Genomic DNA, 11,673 nt, shown 5'->3' with positions numbered 1-11,673 from the left:
TCCACATTTATTCACTGATGTTTTGTCCCATGTTGCTTTCATTGCTGGGGTAATATAGACTTTATTCACCATTTTAATATGAGATTCTCTCCAAGCAACTGAGTCGCTCTATCCACCAGACCAAAACTTTTTTGAAACCTCTCTACTGGTTGGTGCCAACTTGACACCATTGCACCTATTCTTTTTACCTCTTGAAATGTTTTAATTGTTTGATAAAAAAGGAGATGGAATGATTGCCTTTTTTATAAACATTTATTACTGTCTTCAAATCTTCCCATTTATCCTCTCCATAGTCTTTGTTTATTTCATCAAAGAAATGTCTTATTTGTAGATACGCATAGAATTTTTTATTTGAAATTCCAAATTCCCTTTTTATATCCTGAAAAGCTCTACAACCTTTTGGTTTCATTATCTCTTAATTGATATACAAACATCAAACCCTTTGTTTTCCAATTCTCAAATATTTTAGAGTCCATTGCCGGTATAAACTATGGATTCACATTTTTTATAGTTTTTAAATTTTAGCTTTTTTTCTGGCAGCTTTTCCCTGCAATGAACGAGAGCCTTCAAAGCATATGGGGCAACTAGCTGTTCTTCCACTTCAGTTATCGCATAATAATTCACTTCTGTCAGCCATTCCAATTCAAATTTGCCCATACATACTAAGTTATACGTTTCCAAATCCGTGAACGCCAGACCTCCCCCTGACTTCAGGAGCATCAAATTATGGAAGGCGAGAGCTCTACGTTTTTTGCCCCACAAAATTTTTGTACAATTTTGTTTAAACATTATGAGATCCTTATGTTTGATAAAAATTGGTAGGTTTTGTAACAAATACAGAATTTTAGGGAATAATATCATTTTAATTAAATAGATTTTACCTGACAAAGTCAGTGGCAAGTTTGTCCATCTTGTCAAATCATTGAACATTTTTTTCCATATTTGAGGGTAAGTTCAATATGTACCACTTATCTGAGTCAATACAATACTGTCATGAACCACCTGTCTCATCATTCCCCCTTACCTGTTTCTCAGACATCTAGCAATACCACCTTTACTCTTAATTAGACTTCCTGTCTGATTATAAATCCTTCATTCTGCAAATTGCCATTGCTGGTTTATTGAAGTGTTTATGAATACACCTCTTCAGCTAAATCCTTGTGCTTTATAATCCCAAAGTTATTCTCCTTTATTACAGCTTATCCTACCTTCAAGATTCTCGAATACTTAAACTGAAGCCGTCGCAAGCAGGTTGTGTGACGTCATCTCCGTCTGCAGGCTCACATTGCAGCTCTAATCACGCAGATTCTCTGCTCTCTAGAACACTAAGAGCGAACGTACCGACACCCCTCCAGGGCTGTTTCTTTTTTTTTTTTTTTTTTTTACCAGAGTAAAATAATGCAGTGGAGTAACCTCTGGAAGACAAAAAGTAAATGAAAAAAAATTAAATAAAAATAAATAATCCATGTCTAAAAACGTCTAGGGTAGCAGCATTTGGAAAAGCTCCAGGGCTGTTTCTAAAGACTCAGCTTACTGCTGTAACCGCTGCAGCTAACCTGTTATCAGCCTCATCTCACCGGCTCCCGCCAGCAGCAGGGAATCAGGTTCCGTATAGTGTGTATATCTACAATCCTGTTGCATCAAACTACCTGCTACATACTGATATATTATATGCATGTTCCTAAAGTGTCTCAAGCTGTTGAATTCTTAGAGCAACTTCCGGTTATCTGCTCTGGCTTCCACAACCACTTTCTGATTGTACTGTGACAGTCTACATCCTTAACAGACCAGAGATATCTGTATTGTTACATCAGTGTTTTTGCCTTTGCCTTATTATTAGTCATTAATACTTCTGATATGAATTGGTTTCGCTCAAAAGGCTACATAATAAGTAATTAAGTTTATGTTTCCTTGCTAGCAAACAGACTTCTTTATTTGTTACACTCTCAGATAAGTTTATTGTACATATCCACTGACGACAAGTAGTTAAGGAATAGCTACCCCTGGTATCTTGATAGATGCCAAAACATTTCAATGTTTCCTTTGCTTCTTTAAACAGGGGGTTCCTGTAACTATCTTTCTGTTTGTATAGCCAAAAAATCTCTGACTTACTAAATTTAACTTTGTATCCCGAAAATCTACTAAATTTTTCTAATATCTGAATTAAGATGGGGATGTTTTTCTTTGTATCTTTTATAAAGACCAGCAGGTCATCTGCATATAGAAGTAGAGTGACTCTTCTTTTTCTTAGCCAGACCCCCTCGATTTCCTTCGTTAGAAGGATAGCAAGAGGCTCAATAGGTAGATTAAATAGGTAGGGCGATAGAGGGCACCCTTGTCTAGTCCCTTTTTGGAGTATGAAACTAGGTGTCATGTTTCTGTTTATTACAATAGTGGCCAATGGTTCTTTATAGATTAACAATATATACTGTAAATGGTCCCATGTAATCATGTCAAAAGCTTTTTCTGCGTCAATAGATGTAATTGTCACATCTGCTTGTTTTCTATTGACTTTCTTTTTAATTTGGTTCCAGTAATAGTTGATTATTAATTGTAGCTTCACCAGGTTGGTTGTTACGCTTTTATTTGGCATAAAGCCCACTTGGTCCTTTATTTATTAAAGAACCCATCACTTTCTTCAGTCTCTGCGCAATATCGCTCATAAATATTTTATAGTCATTATTTAATAATAAGATAGGTCTGTATGACCCTATCTCTTCTGGGTCCTTCTCTTTTTTAAGAACTAGCGAGATTGATGATGCTGTAAAATATTTAGACTGCATCTTATTCTTTATGAATATCATGTTAAAAAGTATTTCTAATGTTGGGGTAATTTCCTCACTTATTAATTTATATAGTTCTATCGGTATCTGGTCAGGACCCAGTGATTTATTGCTTGCTGTTCTATCTATTGCTTTCTTTATTTCTTCTTGCATTACTGGTTTGTTTAATTCTTCTATCCGCAGTGTAAATCTTTTTAAAGTACTCATATACAGTCTTATTTATTTCTTCAATGTTAGTCAATCTCCCGTTTCCCCATTTAATGGCCTCTATAGGTTTCTTCTTTAGCTTAATCAAGTTTGCTAAAATTTCCCTGCTCTTCCGCTATGTCTATAAAATAATTTTTGGATAAGGAAAATTTCTCTTGCCTGTTTGGCCTTTATATATTTTCCCCATAAGTCTCTAGATGTATCACTTAGATAGACATAGCAATTTCGCACTTGCCCTGCTAGTTGCAACTCATTCTGTTGTGCAATTCTTTAATTTTCATTAAATAAGCCCTGATATCCCCTCTGATGAAAGCTTTGAAAGTTTCCCAAAATATTTCATGTTTATTCTCGTATTCTTTATTAAAATAGCAATACTCATTCCATTTTCTTTTTATCCATCCCTTTAACTGTACATTAGAACAGAGGTAAGTAGGGAAACAAAGGCCTAGATTATGAGTTGTGCGTTAGGGTTAAAAAGCAGCGTTAAGAGGTCCTAACGCTGCTTTTTAACGCCCACTGGTATTACGAGTCTTGCCACCTACCTACATTTATTAACCCCTAATCTTCTGCCCCAACGTCGCCGCCACTATACTAAAGTTATTAACCCCTAAATCTAAGTCTAACCCTAACCCTAACCCCCCCTAACTTAAATATAATTACAATAAATCTAAATAAAATTACTATCATTAACTAGATAATTCCTATTTAAAACTAAATATTTACCTATAAAATAAACCCGAAACTATCTACTATATAACTAATAGTTACATTGTAGCTAGCTTAGGGTTTATTTTTATTTTACAGGCAACTTTGTATTTATTTTAACTAGGTACAATAGTTATTAAATAGTTATTAACTATTTAATAACTACCTAGTTAAAATAAAGACAAATTTACCTGTAAAATTAAACATAACCTAAGTTACAATTACACCTAACACTACACTATAATTAAATTAATTACCTAGGGCCTTTTGCGGAGCATTGCCCCAAAGTAATCAGCTCTTTTGCCTCTAAAAAAAAAGTACAAATACCCCCCAACATTAAAACCCACCACCCACACAACCAACCCTACTCTAAAACCCACCCAATCCCCCTTAAAAAAACCTAACACTAACCCCTTGAAGATCACCTTAGGGTGATCTTCAAGGGGTTAGTGTTAGGTTTTTTAAGGCGGGATTGGGTTTTAGAGTAGGGTTGGTTGTGTGGGTGGTGGGTTTTAATGTTGGGGGTGGATTTGTAATTTTTTTTTACAGGTAAAAGAGCTGATTACTTTGGGGCAATGCCCCGCAAAAGGCCCTTTTAAGGGCTATTTGTAATTTAGTATAGGGTAGAGCTTTTTTTATTTTGGGGGACTTTTTTATTTTGTTAGGGGGATTAGAGTAGGTGTATTTAGTTTAAAAATCTTGTAATTTCTTTATTATTTTCTGTAATTTAGTGGGGTTTTTTCGTACTTTAGATCATTTTATTTAATTGTAATTAATTGTATTTATTTTAGGTAATTAATTTAATTATAGTGTACTGTTAGGTGTAATTGTAACTTAGGTTAGGTTTAATTTTACAGGTAAATGTGTCTTTATTTTAACTAGGTAGTTAATAAATAGTTAATAACTTTTTAATAACTATTGTACCTAGTTAAAATAAATACAAAGTTGCCTGTAAAATAGAAATAAACCCTAAGCTAGATACAATGTAAATATTAGATATATTGTAGCTAGCTTAGGGTTTATTTTACAGGTAACTATTTAGTTTTAAATAGGAATTATTTAGTTAATTGTAGTAATTTTATTTAGATTTATTTTAATTATATTTAAGTTAGGGGGTGTTAGGGTTAGACTTAGGTTTAGGGGTTAATAACTTTATTATAGTGGCGGTGACGCTGGGGGCGGCAGATTAGGGGTTAATAAATGTAGGTAGTTTGCGGCAACATAGGGGGCGGCAGATTAGGGGTTAATAAATAAAATGTAGGTGTCGGCGATGTTGGGGGCGGCATTTTAGGGGCTCATAAGTATAATGTAGGTGGCGGCGGTGTCCGGAGCAGCAGATTAGGGGTTAATAATATAATGCAGGTGGCGGCGATGTTGGGGGTGGCAGATTAGGGGTTAATAAGTGTAATATTAGGGGTGTTTAGACTCGTTGTAAGGTGTAGACATAAAATATGTTTCCCCATAGGAATCAATGGGGCTGCGTTAGGAGCTTTTTGCTGCTTTTTTGCAGGTGTTAGGTTTTTTTTCAGCCGTCTCTCCCCCATTGATTCCTATGGGGAAATCATGCACGAGCAAGTTTTACCAGCTCACCGCTAACGTAAGCAGCACTGGTATTGAGGTGAGATGTGGAGCTAAATTTTGCTCTACGCTCATTTTTTTGTAAAAACCCGTAATACCAGCGCTTTCTGCAAGTGAGCGGTGAGCATAAACTGCTCGTTAGCACCGCACAGTCTCTAACGCAAAACTCGTAATCTAGGTGAAAATTTTGCAGGGTCTCTTAATTTTACTAAACTGAAATTTAAGAGAGATGATAGCGTGGTCGGATACGCTAATCTCATTGATGTCAGCCAACATTTCTATACCCAAGAGATTTTCAGATATTAAAAAAGCATCAATTCTAGGCATAGTTTTATGACTTTGTGATATGCATGTAAAACATTGTGTATCTGGATTCTGTATCCTCCAGATATCTTTAAGTCTTAAATTTTTGCAAAAGTTCTTGAGTAGTTTAGTTTCTTGTTTACTATTTCTATTTAGAGATGTTCTTAGTCTATCTAGCGTTGGGTACATTACCATATTTAGATCTCCTGCTAAGATTATATTCTCCGTATTATAGTTCAATAGCTTAATTTGTATTTCACTCCAGAAAATTTTATCTAATTTATTAGGGCCATAAATGTTGCAAAATATCAGGGATTTTTTCTGCACTTTGATCTGTAAAATTATAAATCTTCCCTCTATGTCTAATTCTTTTGCTAAAATGTTATATTCCAGTGCTTTGTTAAATAGTATTGCCACTCCCTTTTTCCTTGCCGATATTTTACATTCCTATGTTCACCACATATGATAAAATGTTCTATATATATATATATATATATATATATATATATATATATATATATATATATATATATATATATATATATATATATATATATATATATATATATACAGTTACATGATAATATCAGGGCTCAGCTATTCTCCTAATAATGATCCTCATAAAGCAAGCACACTCAGTAACATTCCAAAAAGTCTTTAATGCTAATCAAGCGAACCTCAATCCATTAATGCATAATGTTTCAGCATTTTTGACAAAGGCTCCAGGTTGAGCTGAAATGTTATGAATTAATGGATTGAGGTATGCTTGATTACCATTAAAGACTTTTTGGAATGTTATAGAGTGTGCCTGCTTTATGAGGATCATTATTAGCAGAATAGCCGAGCCCTGATATTCTCATGTCACTGTTTGGATAATGCATAGAAGAACAACTGGATGTTGCTTTGATTGGTGAGTGCTGGTATCATAGACAGTCTTCACAGCATTGAGAAGAGAAAGAGCAGCAAAGAATTGTCTGAGGATTTGAGAACAAAAATAGTGGGAAAGCATGGACAATCTCATGGTTACAAGTCCTTCTCACAAGATCTTAATGTTCCTGTGTCCACTGTACACAACATTGTCAAGAAGTTTACAGTCCATGGCATTGTAGCTAATCTCCCTGGACGTGGACAAAAGAGAAAAATTGATCAAAGATTGCAACAAAGGATTGTTCGAATGGTGTATAAAGAACCTTGATCAACTTCCAGACATATTCAAGCTGACCTTTAGGCACAGGGTACAAATGTGTCAGCTCACACTATACGTCGCCATCTGAATGAAAAGGGACGCTACGGTAGGAGACCCAGGAGGACCCCACTGCTGATACAGAAACATAAAAAAGCCAGATTGGAGTTTGCAAAAACTTACCAGAGAAAGCCAAAATAATTTTGGGAGAATGTGCTGTGGACAAACAAAACAAAATTACAGCTTTTTGTCAAAGCCCATCATTCTACTGTTTTCAGAAAAAGAAATGAGGTTTTTATGGAAAAGAATACAGTCGCTACAGTGAAACATGGTGGAGGTTCACTGAGTTTTGGGGTTGCTTTGCTTCTTCAGGCACTTAATGTCTTGGCTTTGTGCATGGCATTATGAAATCTGAAGACTACCAAAGAATTCTGTGGTGCAATATAGGGCCCAGTGTCAGAAAGTGTCAGAGGTCATTGGTCTTACAGCAGGACAATGACCCAAAGCATACGTAAAAAATCACCCATAAATAGTTTAAGACAAAGCACTGGAGAGTACTGAACTGGCCAGCAATGAGTCCAGATTTCAATCCCATAGAACACCCGTGGAAAGATCTCAAAACAGCATTTGGGAAAAGGAACCAATCTGAGAGACCTGGAGCAGTTAGCGAAAAAAGAATGGTGCAAAATTCCAGTAGAGAGGATGGTTACAGGAAGTGATTGAGTTATTTTTTTTTTTAAAGGACTTTGCTACCAAATATTAAATTGAGGGTGCAAATAATTTTGTCCATTTTTGGAGTTTTGCGTGGAATGTGTTAAATTTGACTTTTTTTCTCTCCACTTTTTTGTGTCATACCAATACAAACAAAATAAATAAACATGAGAATGTCTAAACATTTGTAATTGAAACAATTCTCTGGGCGAATTGGTACATTATCTGACAGAAATGCAGGGGTGCAAATATTTTTGGCCACAACTGTATATATATATATATATATATATATATATATATATATATATATATATATATATATATATATATATATACAGTATATATATATACAGTATATATATCTATCTATATCTATATATATATATATATATATATATATATACACACACATTATACTGTATATCTATATATGTGTGTGTGTTTTGTAACATATATATCTATACCTAAATACAGATCTAGATATGTATGCATATATATATATATATATATATATATACATATATATATATATATATATATATATATAAATATTTCGAAATAAAAAAGGACATTTTCTTCTAAATGAAGAACATTAGAATGTAAAATATTTACAGTAAAACATAGTAAAAACCATAATTCATATTATTTTTCTTTTTTCAGGTGTTTGAGTGGAAAGGGCTCCAAAGTATATATACATATGCATATATGTGTATATATGTGTTTACATGTGTAAATATGTATGTATATACATATATACACAACATGTATACATATTTAGACATCATACATACATACACACACATATTTAGACATGGATACATATATATATGGAGGAGAAAAAGAGGGGTACCTTAGCTAGCAACTTCCCTTAATTGCAAAAATCAATATACATAGGTCTCCCTAGGGGAATTAAAATACATACCACAGTTTCAAATGAAAAGGTGCAACCAACAGTTTAATAAAGCTAACGTAATGAAGCAACTACACACATACCACCTTAAAAATAAAAAAAAGATAGAAGAACTAGTGGTCACTAGAAAATTAATCATAGTATGCTTAAAATGGAAAAATAGATAGTACATGAATACTGGAAAACAACTACCAGGGGCGCAATAACATTAGTGGTGACGTGCGTAAAATCCAGCATCGCCAATTTTTAGTCTAATCGAGCGCAGCAGACAAGTTACATGCGTATATGTTACATGTCACCCGCAGTTTTTACTCCCATAAACTAAAATAGATCTGGCGTCGCCAGTCGGTATTACATATTCAGCACAAGGACTTACGCACGCAGAATAGAGAAATTTTACTCCATTTTCACCTTGCTACACATAGGCAGGCGCAGCAAGCCTTGCTCTGACTATAAAAGTACCGTAACACCCTGGAAGCCTTAACCAACACCTAACGCATGCGCAATATCAACCCTTAAATGGCCATCCTCCCACATCGCAGTAACTAATAAAAGTTAACTTCTAAACCGCCATCCCCCCATATCACAAACTACCTAATAAACGTATTAGCCACTGAACTGCCAACCTCACACATTGCAAATACTAAAAAACCTATTAACAACTCAACCGCCAACCCCCCACAACGCAAACTATCTAATTAACCTATTAACACCTAAACCGCCATCCCCCACAACGCAATGTACCTAATACAACTATTAACCCCTAAACTGCCCACCCACCACAACACAAAGTATTAACCTAATAACTAAGCCCCCTAACCTAACACCCCCTAATTTAACACCAATTAAAATACACTTACATAAAATAAAAAAGATACTAACTACAGTTAAAAATAATAAACATTTACAAAAATTAAAAAAAAAACTAACACCTAGATTTATAGTTTTGCGTTAGAAGGGGTGCGTTAGCTACGCGTGTCTTTTTTCCCCCGCACCTTTTAAACAACGCTGGCATTTAGAGTTCTCTGAAGGGCTGCGTTAGGCTCCAAAAAGGGAGCGTACAGGCATATTTTCCGCCACTGCAACTCTAAATACCAGCGTTGCTTACGGACGCAGCCAGCTTCAAAAACGTGCTCGTGCACGATATCCCCATAGGAAACAATGGGGCAGTTTGAGCTGAAAAAAAACCTAACACCTGCAAAAAAGCAGCGTTCAGCTCCTAACGCAGCCCCATTGTTTCCTATGGGGAAACAATTCCTAAGTCTGCACCTAACACCCTTACATGTACCCCGAGTCTAAACACCCCTAACCTTACACTTATTAACCCCTAATCTGCCGTCCCCGCTATCGCTGACCCCTGCATATTATTATTAACCCCTAATCTGCCGCTCCGTACACCGCCGCAACCTACTTTATCCCTATGTACCCCTAATCTGCTGCCCCTAACATCGCCGACCCCTATATTATATTTATTAACCCCTAATCTGCCCCCCCCCCAACATCGCCGCTACCTACCTACACTTCTTAACCCCTAATCTGCCGACCGGACCTCGCCGCCACTCTAATAAATGTATTAACCCCTAAACCGCCTCACCCCCGCCTCAAAAACCCTATAATAAATAGTATTAACCCCTAATCTGCCCTCCCTAACATCGCCGACACCTATCTTGAAGTATTAACCCCTAATCTGCCGACCGGACCTCACCGCTACTCTAATAAATGTATTAACCCCTAAAGTTAAGTCTAATCCTAACACTAACACTCCCCTAAGTTAAATATAATTTTTATGTAACAAAATAAATTAACTCTTATTAAATAAATTAATCCTATTTAAAGCTAAATACTTACCTGTAAAATAAACCCTGATATAGCTACAATATAAATAATAATTATATTGTAGCTATTTTAGGATTTATATTTATTTTACAGGCAACTTTGTATTTATTTGAACTAGGTACAATAGCTATTAAATAGTTAATAACTATTTAATAGCTACCTAGTTAAAATAATTACAAAATTACCTGTAAAATAATTCCTAACCTAAGTTACAATTAAACCTAACACTACACTATCAATAAATAAATTAACTAAACTATCTACAGTTATCTACAATTAAATTAACTAAACTAAATTACAAAAAAACATACACTAAATTACAAAAAATAAAAAAAGATTACAAGAAATTTAAACTAATTACACCTACTCTAAGCCCCCTAAAAAATAACAAAGCCCCCCAAAATAAAAAAATGCCCTACCCTATTCTAAAATAAAAAGTTAACAGCTCTTTTACCTTACCAGCCCTTAAAAGGGCCTTTTGCGGGGCATGCCCCAAAGAAAACAGCTCTTTTGCATTTAAATAAACATACAATACCCCCCCCCCAACATTACAACCCACCACCCACTTACCCCTAATCTAACCCAAACACCCCTTAAAAAATCTAACACTAAGCCCCTGAAGATCTCTCTACCTTATCTTCACCACGCTGGGTATCACCAATCCATCCAGAAGAGGGTCTGAAGTCTTCATCCTATCCGTCAAGAAGAGGTCCAGAAGAGGGTCCGAAGTCTTCATCCTATCCGGCAAGAAGAGGAAATCCGGAACCGTAGACATCTTCATCCAGGCGGCATCTTCTATCTTCTTCCATCCGGCGCGGAGCGGGACCATCTTGAAGCAGCCGATGGGGATCTATAAGCCAATCGGAATTAAGGTAGGAAAAATCTGATTGGCTGATTGAATCAGCCAATCAGATTCAAGTTCAAGTTCAATCGGATTGGCTGATCCAATCAGCCAATCAGATTGAGCTCACGTTCTATTGGCTGTTCCTATCAGCCAATAGAATGCGAGCTCAATCTGATTGGCTGATTGGATCAGCCAATCCGATTGAACTTGAATCTGATTGGCTGATTCAATCAGCCAATCAGATTTTTCCTAATTTAATTCCGATTGGCTGATAGAATTCGAGGGACGCCATCTAGGATGACGTCACTTAAAGGAACCTTCATTCATCGGGAGTCGCCGGAAGAAGAGGATGGATCCGCGTCGGCTGCTTCAAGATGGTCCCGCAACACGCTGGATGGAAGAAGATAGAAGATGCCGCCTGGATGAAGATGTCTACCGGTCCGGATGTCCTCTTCTTGCCGGATAGGATGAAGACTTCGGACCCTATTCTGGACCTCTTCTTGCCGGATAGGATGAAGACTTCGGACCCTCTTCTGGACGGATCGGTGAAGATAAGGTAGGGAGATCTTCAGGGGCTTAGTGTTAGGTTTTTTAAGGGGTGTTTGGGTTAGAT

The sequence above is a fragment of the Bombina bombina genome, chromosome 1 (genome assembly GCF_027579735.1).
Source record: "Bombina bombina isolate aBomBom1 chromosome 1, aBomBom1.pri, whole genome shotgun sequence".
NCBI classification, from domain to species: domain Eukaryota; kingdom Metazoa; phylum Chordata; class Amphibia; order Anura; family Bombinatoridae; genus Bombina; species Bombina bombina.
Note: the sequence above shows the minus strand (reverse complement) of the source record.